General features: G+C 32.7%; 1 pseudogene; it reads right to left on the reverse strand.

The window, feature by feature from the left end:
- The window catches only part of LOC115887957, a 22,134-nt pseudogene extending 10,982 nt beyond the window's left edge, over positions 1-11,152 (reverse strand).
- Between the last annotated feature and the right edge of the window lie 231 nt (positions 11,153-11,383).

The following is an 11,383-nucleotide window of genomic DNA, read 5'->3' on the forward strand; positions in this document are numbered from 1 at the left end:
CTGCCCTTGGTACGTATTGCTCCCAGTTGGGATCATCGTGCGCCTGATCTTTATCAAAAATAATCCCTAAAATATTTAACCGTTTCAAGCTTTTCTGCTTCCTGTATAATGAAACAAACGTGTTTACTCACCCACGTTGATTACGTTACTACAATACGCGCTGCAAAAATAAATCGACCAAAATATCAAACGATACATCGTTAACTCCGCGCTTAACTTTTTTCGAATCGATCACAATCGCATCTTTCCTGTTTAAGTGGCTATCGTATTTTACTAGACTTCAACTTAGTAAAAACAGAAAATATTTTGAGGTCCCTAAATCCTGGTGCATGGCCAATAATTATTTTATCGACTATAAAAATAACCCCAGACAGTTAAGCGGCTAATGAGTTTGACTTTTAATTATAGCTAAAGCGTCTGTAACTTTTGAGGGCCCTACGATGCGTACAATAAATATTTCAACACCTATTTTATAATTTCCTCTATACAATAACTTGGTTTATTTTAAATATATCTTCTTATTAAATTATTATAATTCCCACATGTAATCAAAAATGTATCGCGTGTTACAGAAATAACCCTAATAGTTTTAATAAATATCCATTTTCCGGTCTCTTTACCGTATCCCATTTGTTGGCACTTGCAATGTGCTTACAGTAGACTTCATTGTTTCAATAGTCGAAATAAATTAACCTTCATAATACCAAAGTTAAATTTATCATATTATACAAATAAATATATCAGTTACATTTTTTCTAAAATAAGTTAAATGAAAAAATTATTATTTTCTTAACAATTAAATTATTAAAGATATATACAGGGTGAGTTTTTTACGATGTTTTCTGGGTATCTGGAAACTACTGGAGCTAGAGGTTTTGTCAAACGGAATTGCAGTTTTGTGAGGACAAAGATATGCACTTTTCGGATTTTTGAAAAAGTTTATGGATTACTAGATATTTGTAAGAAAACAAATTTGGGCTATTTTAAAATTACTCCCTAATTTCATTATTATCTATTTTAGATAAAAAGTTTTCAGATAAAAGTTGTAGATAATCACATCCTTAATGAAATCGTTATTTCCATTTTTTTTCTAAACCTGTCATTTTTGACATAACCGACTGCAATCTAACCTAACCTACCACAAACATATGTTTTTTAAAATGGAACACATAGTTGGCCATGACTTAATCTTTTCAACCGTTATTTTTTAATCTTTCTAGCGGTATAAGCCGTAATATATTTTTTTCGAAAAATTACTGAGTTATAGCCAATTCTTATCTAGTTTAAACAATTCCACTTAGTTAACCATGGAAACAAATTCAATCAGCATTGCTCTCAGAGATGCCAAACTGTCACATCCAAACAAAAATATGAATTTATCAAATGAAGAAAAGCGTGAGGGATTATTGGTTCAACTTTTCCTGAACCATACATTTTCGAGAATATGTTGGTCGGTGAACGTTACTTATGCTTTTCTGAGAACAGTTTTCAAGGTATGTTTTCATTCGCACAATCGGATGTGCATTTCACGACAAAAATTTAAATTTAGAGACTCGCGCATCAATAGAGTCGTTCCAAAATGACGCTCCTAACAACCAAACAACTAACCAAGTGTCCCAATTTAATTACTTGGGCGTGAACGTCTCTAGTAACAGAAATCACTCAGACGAAGCAAGTGTCCAAGCAAACAAAGCGGCATGAATATCTGGCTACTTAAGACATATGGAGAAATAAAATTAAGTCAAGAGAAAGTAAAGTTTGCATATATGTACAAGACTTGTGTTAGACCAGTTCTTACCTATGCTATAAAGACTTCAGCCAAAACATCAATAACAAAGACAATACTCAAAATAACAGAAATGAAAGTATTAAGAATAATACTTTAGGAGATGCGAAGAGAAGATCTAAGAGATGCGAAAACACGACATCAGAGAGGAACTGGGAGTGCAAGACATAGTGGGGTGGGGAAAATCAAGAAGGCATATTGGGAAGACCATGTTGAAAGAATGGACCACGACAGGATAGCAAAATGGGGCAAACACAAATACCTAAAACACCCAGACCATCTGGCAGGCTACCCAAAAGATGGGACGAAAGTTGGGCATCCGATTCACAAGAGGCTTAAATAGTTGTTTTATACCGGGATAACCCTATTGAAAGAAAGAAGAAGATACAATTTTTCCAGATTGTATCAGTACCGACGCGCTACGCACGGCGAGGTGAACGGCGATGAGCACGGCGAGGTGAATTACTCCACTATGTGTCACCCTAAGAGATGTTCCCTAAATAGGTATCCTTCAAAAATAGCTAAAGAATTTTTTGGTAGGTGGAAAAAGCTGCGTCTGTTAACATATTATTGTTGGTACGTTATTATACATAAAACTAATACAAAATTACAACTCTAAAATCAAAGTATCAGCTCATAATGAATGTTTATTACAAATAGACTTACGCAAATAATATGCCAAAAAGTCTTATGAAGTTGAATGGTCGTTGCACTAAACACATTACCAAAATTAATACTTAGTAAATATGAATTTGAACTGATTTTATCATAGAGATGCATTCTGATTCTTTCGCATAATAAAAATTCAAACATATTCTCATATCTTGTATCTTTTTTTCTGAAACGCTAAGGAAATTTAAAAACAGAATAAACCATATTGACGATCTGGGGACATATTGTTTGTATATATAAAACTGTCCATTAGTTTAATAATGTTAGAATAATGCAAATGTTATATTATTAACTTTATTTAAACAAATTAGTTATAAATTAAAACTTATAATTTAGTATCACAAAATAAATTTAGTTTTTTCACTGCCGCTTTTATTGAATTGAATTCCTCTCATCGTATTTCGATTTCTCAGATCATTGTCATTTGATTCATTGGCAATGTTTAATAAGGACACAGATTTTGCAAAAAGACTCTAGCTAAAGTTATTTTGTCCTTGTCTTCAAATTGGAAGACGATGATTCAGATGGAACAGGCTTAGCTCGTTTCTTCTTAATAAAATTTTGCAAGCAAATTTTGCTTCGCATTTAAGTGCTTCCATGAAAGAAATCTACAAATAGAATAAATTAATATTTAAATTAGATAGTATTGCATTTCTTACGTGTTCTTCAACTGCTACTCGTCTAACTTCCCAAAAGAATTCAAAGATGGCAATAGTACAAGCAATTGCTATCCCAAGGCCCTAAAACAATAAAAGAAATACCTCCTACGTTTGATAAAGCCAATGAATCTGATTTTTTCGTCGGAACTCTACAAACAATAAAAAGTTTAAATTTTAATTACACATAATTGATTTTATTTTTAACTTCAATCTTTTATCAAATATTTGATCAAGTAAAGAACTTATTAGTCACTTTAAGGCTCTCTTCGATGTCATATGGAAAGCGACTTTCATTATTGGCTATCGGAGGAAAAATTCTGCAAAAATTATGGCAAACCGTCTGCACCCACATATAGAAAAAATTCTCCCAGAATCGCAAACGGGCTTTCGCACCAACCGCGGAACCGTTGTTTCCACGGAGGCTTCGTCTTAAGCTAAATATCAGTAAAACTAAAATTATCCAGAAAATCAGAACAATGCTCTAAAATTGGAGAATAACTATTATAATATGTGGCGGAATTCAATTAACTCGGCAGTTTGATTTCGGAAAATGCCAATATCGATTCTGAAATTCGGCACAGAATTAGCAGCGCCTCAAGAGAATTCTGTAAATTAAAAGACAGGGTTTTCTACAATCATTACTCGAGTACAAAAAAGGAAACTTGCAGTGTACCGATCAATAATAATCTCTACCATGTTATATGGAAGCGAAACCTGGGTGCCATACCGCCGCGCCGCGCCGCGCCGGCGCCGTCTCAACGCATTAAACAAGTTTTAACATAGCCACCTTAGACAACTGTTAAGAATCAAATGGTATCACCATGTCTCAAACGTATCGATACTTGAAAAATCTAGTTGCGAAAGCTCTGAAATCATAATTACTTAATCCCGCTTAATATGGGCTGGTTACGTATGCAGGATGCAAGAAAACCGCCTACCGAAATCTCTTCTTTAGGCTTGTAGACGGTAAGAGAAAACAGGGTGGACAACCCAAGAGATACAAGGATATTTTCCATAACAACTTAAAGAGGATAGCATATAGAATCAGTGGGAGGAATCAGCGCACAACAGAACGCAATGGGGAAGAATTATAAACTCAGTTAACAACGGCAACCAAAAGAGTAAAGATGTAACAAAATAATGAGATTTTTGAATGTTCGGAGTATGAAAGAGAGATAACATCACGTATCGGACGTGTCAAATACTCGTCAGCGGGTAATGGCAATGAATGAATACATTTTTATCTTACCCTATTGCAAGGTTCCCCTTCCCGTTCTCTTTTCCACCATTTTTCCTTCAGATCCATAAGCTTTCCGGTTTCCTGTAATTGTAAAATGGCTGAGTTAATAGAATGGCGGTAGTCTGCATCTAGAATTATAATCTTAAAATTATAGAATTTACTCTATTTTTAAAATATACTTAATGGCATTCCAATACCATACGATTTGGAATCCAATAAATTTCCTATTCTTCTCAACTCACATCTGCGTTCCATTTCAAACTCTATTCCAGTAGACTCCATAAAAAAGGCGTAAAGAGCATTTTTCGTAGAAAGCACTCTTTCCACTCCGTTATCGTTATTTTTTTCGAAAACAGATTTGTCATGCTTTATTGTGTTCCACATTTTTTTGATAGAGCGAATTATTAGAATTGGCAAAAAACGTTTCTGTGGAACCCTTTTCCAACATTCTAGATTATGGTAAATAAAAAAATCATTCTTAAAACAGTTAAATTTAAATTTTATACCATATTTTATTTTGATTGTGCAGCTAGTTCTTCGACACTGTCAACTGTTACATCGATTTTTCCCATTGTTAAGAAAGCTGCTAAGTTCGCAGTATATGAACTGGTAATTATCAAAGAAAAGAACCACCAGAACCCTGCAATTGTCCTGGTTGGTGTAGATCTGGAATGGATTAAAAATAAGAAGGATTTATAACATGATCTTCTTTAAGGGCCGTTTAGACTCTCAGTTAATTTGCGCAACCTGGTTTGCACAAATCAAACTGCACCAATAAATCATAAAGTCAACAAGTAACGAGAAATCGTTATAGTCCTGTCGATATATTAAATACCGCGGTTTTTTTGGGGCGCCTATTTCTGACTGATATTTATTTTTTGCATAGTAATGATTCAATCAAGCATGGAAGTCACTTTTGAAATTTTGTTTGAAAATACAGAATCTCCACAAATGAATATAAATTATTAGTAATTAAAGTGTAAATAGACAGTAAGTAAAACTAAAAAAAAAATATTAATTTATACAACAGGGCAATTCTAATTTTACCTTCAAGCGGACGCGTCCGGAATTTTTTATCGCAATTTTACTAATTTCGTTAATACAAAATATCCATTGGACGTAGGGCGGTGGTATCATAAATTATAATTAATGGTACCACATATCCCTAAATAAAAATAATTATTCTTATTTAGGGATATTTGACACCCTGGGTTGTAATAGTTGCGTATACAGCGATTCTGGTTTAGTAGAAATTTTGTCGTAAATCTTGCAAATACAGAAGTTGCGGTACTCCGTGCCGCCACGCGGCCTGTTATGTAAGTGAAATAGTTATCATACTTTTTAATTATTTTTGTTTTATTTGGTGTAATTTTAAATTGTTAATTAATTATTTCGGTTACGTTTATAATAATCTGTTAAATATATGTTTATAACACACACATTTTGTAGTAACGACGGAAAGAGCCAGTATACAAACTCTTTCCAGAGATTTCTTCAGATTCTCCAGAGGTAAATCTACCAGTTAGAGACAACAAAAAACGAGTTGATGCCTGCCATGTATGTGAAACCCATAAAACTACTAATTTTTGCAACTAAAGCAACAAATTTGTTCGCAAAAACTACAGTGATTGACTTGTTAATTATTGTATTACTGGTAGATATCTACTTATAGAAGAAAACCAAACATTTAGACGGTAGTAATAATGTAGCAAAATAAATAAACAAGTGATATGCTAATGAGCCACCCTCGTTCCATTTGAAAAAATTGAGATATGATTAAAAATACGATTTGGGCATCTTTTAACGGCCAGGAAAATACACTAAAAACATTGAACAATCAAATCTATTTTTCCAAGGCTCCTTGATTGAAAATTAGTGTTTTTAACACAGCCATGGCACTCTGGATTGAAATTTAAAATAGAATTTGTTTTTGAGTGACTATGTCAAAAATTGACATATGATATGTCATTCGATTCAGAGTGTCATTTTCTATCAAATAAAACGAGGGTGCCATTTAAAAATCGAAAGTTGTAGTCATTCCCGGTGAAACCAGAAGTGACCGAAAACAATTGAATACCTCAATCAATCCCAATTTATGTCATATACTAACTTACCAAATCTCGTTATTTTATCTGAAAGAATAAAAAAGTTATAGGGGGTGAGCCACTTTTGAAACGCACCCGGTATAATTGTCAGGTGAGTTTTATAAGATAGTTTAATATTAGTGCACATTGGTTTGTGCAAACCAATTTGCGCAAATTAAATGAGAGTTTAAATGACTTTTTACTTTGGTAAAATGTCACATCCTTGTGTAGTAATAGACCCCAGAGTTAACCATAGAAAATTCTTAATTGTCCAAATATTTTCCAGTTCTCTCGATTCCTCATCCCATGGTTTTGGATTTTCCCATTCACGAGGAGCTAATCTAGAATTAACCTAAATTATATCAATTCAAATATAGCATAAATATAATATTTACCTTGCTACAAAAAACATGGCTATTGATATTAAGAGATTTAACGTCCAGATATAAAACCACACCGTCCATGATATAGGTCTCATAAATGCATACATATTATCGACTTCTCCCGATGAACTTTCTTTATGTAATATACCTATACCTAAGGTCATAAATGGCATACTAAAGTCAATAACGGCTCGTCTTTGAGGTGTGATGGTAAAATCGCATATTCCTAAATCTGCTCTCTATGTTTAAGTTAAGCGATAACTTACTAACTCACTTAACACTCTTAAGTTATACAAACTTACCCTTTCAATTAAGTCATTTACCAAGTTAACATAAGAATTATCTTCTGTAATGCGAAACTCAAAGGTGATATTAATTATTTTGGCAATTTCTGTTATCAAATCAACAGAGTATCCATAGTATCTAGCATTTCCATAAGCATCAGGGTCCTCTCGCTTATACAGATAAGGCCTTCCTATTCTACAAAGAGTTTAATTAATTTCTATAAGTTTTCTTATAGATTATATAGTTTCTTCTATCCATGATCTGTTGATGATTACCTTGATGTGACAATAAAATTGTAATTTTCCATCCTTCTTCGTAATTCGGCTTCTCGCTCCGTGGCATTTCTCGTTAAATGCATTTTTTCTGGATATTCTGAATCCCAAATGCCGATAGGTTTGTCAGGTTTATTAATTTCAATGACATCTAGAGTAAATTTTTCTCGTTTTCCATTTTTAAGTGATATTGGTCCAGTAAGTGTATCCATTAATTGAATCTAAAATATGACTGAATTGACATGTCTGAATTATGCAAAAATAAATTGACTTTTAATTCTCGTATTAGGTACGCTGTAAGAGGTGCAGCTATCGTCTTAATTTCTAAAAGGCTTTTGGGAATGTAATAGGGTACTTTGTCACACTCCTAGACTAATAATAGGTTGTAGTAGTTTAGGCTTTCGCGGCTATTGTTTGAAGAATTTTGGTTTTTCGGGTTATTAGGCCGTCGTCGGTTAGAATTGTTTAATAATAGGTTGTTGAAACGTAGTGGTGGTAACCTATAGTCCCTGGTATACCGACCACTGTAGAAGCAAGAAATAGCTTTCTACTCCAAAGATGTGTGATGGCTAAACTCGGTGTCCCAGATAAAAGTGCCGATATTTTAAGAAGAAAAAGAAACATACCTACTTTAAATATAATTTCTCTCTTTATTATTTTTAAAATAAACTGAAAATAGCCGAGTTATTTAACTTTGAGAATTCAAAAAAATTATGGCAACATTTTGAGAACCGCCGGCAAATATCGCCAACACCATCCAATTACCCGGATCGGTGTCCGGATCTCAGATAATTCGACGCCCTGTGTTGCCGTGTTACCGCATAGTCAAGAAAGTATATGCTTAAAAAAATGAGAAAATCAAACCACCTGAGGAGTTTAGCAGAGATTGCAGAAATGAATTACATTTTTAAGATGGTATTATTATAACACAAAATAAAGTAAGAGATAAAACTTACCAACAACATTAAAAAAATATATTTAATTACAGATTTAGTAATGGCAGTTTAATGACAGATTTAGTAATTAAGAGTTACAGAGACAGTTCTCTTTTTCGATACACCAGTTATCTGAATTACACTTCACTGTGCTGCTTTACTTGTATATGCTATTATAACTGCTAAAATATCAGTCCCAAAGTCTAACACATTATTTTGATATAGGTTTCATCATAATTTGAACCATTGATTTACAAAACATCTTGAAAAGCACCCACAACTTTGAATGCCTTTCTGAATAAATATATATTGAGTATTATTGCCTCTTATCGCCACTTTACGGACTACTTTTAATCTAAGAAAATACAATATGTTTCACTGAACAATTTTAAATACATATTTTGCTTTTTTGCTATATTTTTTTATGTATTTCCGATGTATTGCGATATATTCATTATTCAATGGCTACATCGAAAACCCAACCGTCCGCCCAGAGTGCCACTTACCATCTTGCTAACTAGTTTTTAAAAGGCGCAGCCGCTAGCTGTGGCGATCTTGCGTTATGCGACGATATTACTCGTAAACAACGTTGCCGTAGTTACAACAAGTTTTAAATTCAAGACATTCGAAGCAATCAAATTCGTAAAAATAAAACATAAACACGAAAGGAAATAAACTAAACGGTTTTATCCAAAACAATCAAAACACGCTTGTCGAGACAGTTGTCTAACTTAAAGAATATTATAGCATAATTGTTATTAGTATTATATTTTGCTCTGTAATCAATAGGTATCTAAAAATATTAGATTAATTTGAGTAAATATCAATCATAATTTGAATAAAAATTAGTGAATTTAGATAAAATATTAAAATTTACATTCCTAATTTTTTGTGTAGAAATTTAAAATTGCTGTAAATTTATAAATGCAGAAATATATAAAAGGCAACACTGCAAGATACGGATACACCGTAAGAAATCTCAGACTAATAGATGAATAGTGGCACCAAAAGTTTTTGAAAATTTCACCGAAAATATCAAGAAAAATTTAAAGTTCTTAACAATTTTTCTTAGAAAAAACTCATAGACGTGTTTCTGGGGTTGAAATATACTACCAGTTAAAATTTCTGCACTTATTTCTTAGGCACCCTGTATACGTTAGTCTGTTAATATTTATTCTATATATATTTAAAACACTTGATTTAGGCATAATTTTTCCTTTTGAAAATTTGGACCGTATCACTGCCAGTATCACGAGCTTAAACCATCTTATGAAAAACTAAATATTTTTTAGATATTTATATTACTTCAATCCTTTTATTAAAGAAGATAATAGGATTTTACTAAAATTCAATGTAAACAAATTATATACTAGAGAGTCAAGACGATAGACCAAATAAATCAGAAAAGATATAACATAACTATTGCTAATAAATGTATTACCTCTTGTATAGTTGGTATTAGTTCTATATCATCGGAATAAATACTAGGTGAGAGACAATATAAATATCTAGACGATATATCCACATCTTTTGTTTTTAGATGATTTACAGCTTCGGTAATAAGAGTCATTGCATCGTAGAGTAAAGCAGTTTCAACTGAGATTTTCGCAGGGTTCATATCAGGAAAGTCTTCTTCTATAATCCTTTGAAAATTTGGTTTCATAGGGTCGAAGAGCCTCACAGTAGTGATGTTCGCTAAAATATTTAGTGACGAGTAATCTAGCGTGTGAGCATCCTAAAAAACAGAGCATATTTTCTAATATCGTGAAACACAATTATTGCGTTGTCATACCAATGATGTTAGGAATATGCTGGTAGAGAAATCAGAAAGTAGCTTTACTTCCTGTGCCTGCTGTAGTATATCGATTATTCGACTTCGTTTACAATCTATAATAATTCTATTGAACGGAGAGTTCCTAATTAACTTTAATATTGATCTAAAATATACAGCAGATATATCATAATATATATTAGAAATTATTCTATAGTTTATTCTAAATTAATGTTCAAAATTATAACGAGTTAGGGAGGTTTGTTTTTATAGCGCCCTTAATTTACTTTAAATTTCAAACTTAACAATTACCCGAGAGTTTATTTCTGTCATTTTGAATATAATTCATAGAAAAAACTGACCAACAAAAACAGCAAAGCCCATTTTCAAAAAGGACTATAAATCTAAAAAATCTCATATAATGCAGACTTTTTCACTCAATGAAAAAAAATGTTTGTAAACCAGTTCTTTCCTACTACAAATGACATCTTTTCTATAAGTATCAAACTAGTACCTATTATCCCAATCAGAGCTCAACTTTTGCATAAATATTTCGTTATTCATTTCCTCCTTATGAAATTTTTGTAACTTTAATACATCTTGAAGTCTTACAAGACCATCGTCATCTTCGTAGAGAACAGCTATTGAATGCCAGTCAAAACTTTCCACAATCTTTGCATAGCCCTACAAACCCCAGTTAAATTATAGTTAATAATAATAAATTCAGGAGTTTATTTAATTTTTGTCATACCTGAATTAACAAATCAGTGTCTGGATACAGATTAAATACATTGTCGAATGGAAGGTTAGTCTTTGGCATCCAACTTGTAATGAAATATGGAACACCCAAATAGGCACATGTGGATTCTAATGCTGTGGACAGGATGTGGCTTCTAGGTCCAAATACTGCAACTAATCGCTGATCGTTATTAATAAATTCACATAGTGCCACTGTGGCATCGAAGATCTCATTTTCAGATACTGATATTATTTCGGGAGCTTGAAACTCGATGTCTTCGTGCAGATTATCCTCTATAACTCCCCAGTTTAGAGGTTTTTTGTTGTTCTTCATCGAAAAAAAGGCACCTGTAGGGGGTTAGTTTATGTATGATTAGCTTTATACATTTCAAGATCAGGGATTTTCTTTTGCGAGTTATTTTAGCATGAATATAGTGGACTCCCTTTAGCATGTTAGAAGATCTAAGCTATGCAGATGACATCTGTCTCCTTTCTCATAGTCATGCGGATATGGCAATAAAACTATTTAACTTGACAAATGAAGCTCTAATTGCAGGT

This window comes from Sitophilus oryzae, unplaced genomic scaffold, assembly GCF_002938485.1.
Source record: "Sitophilus oryzae breed Bouriz unplaced genomic scaffold, Soryzae_2.0 scaffold_1166_pilon_pilon, whole genome shotgun sequence".
Classification (NCBI taxonomy): domain Eukaryota; kingdom Metazoa; phylum Arthropoda; class Insecta; order Coleoptera; family Curculionidae; genus Sitophilus; species Sitophilus oryzae.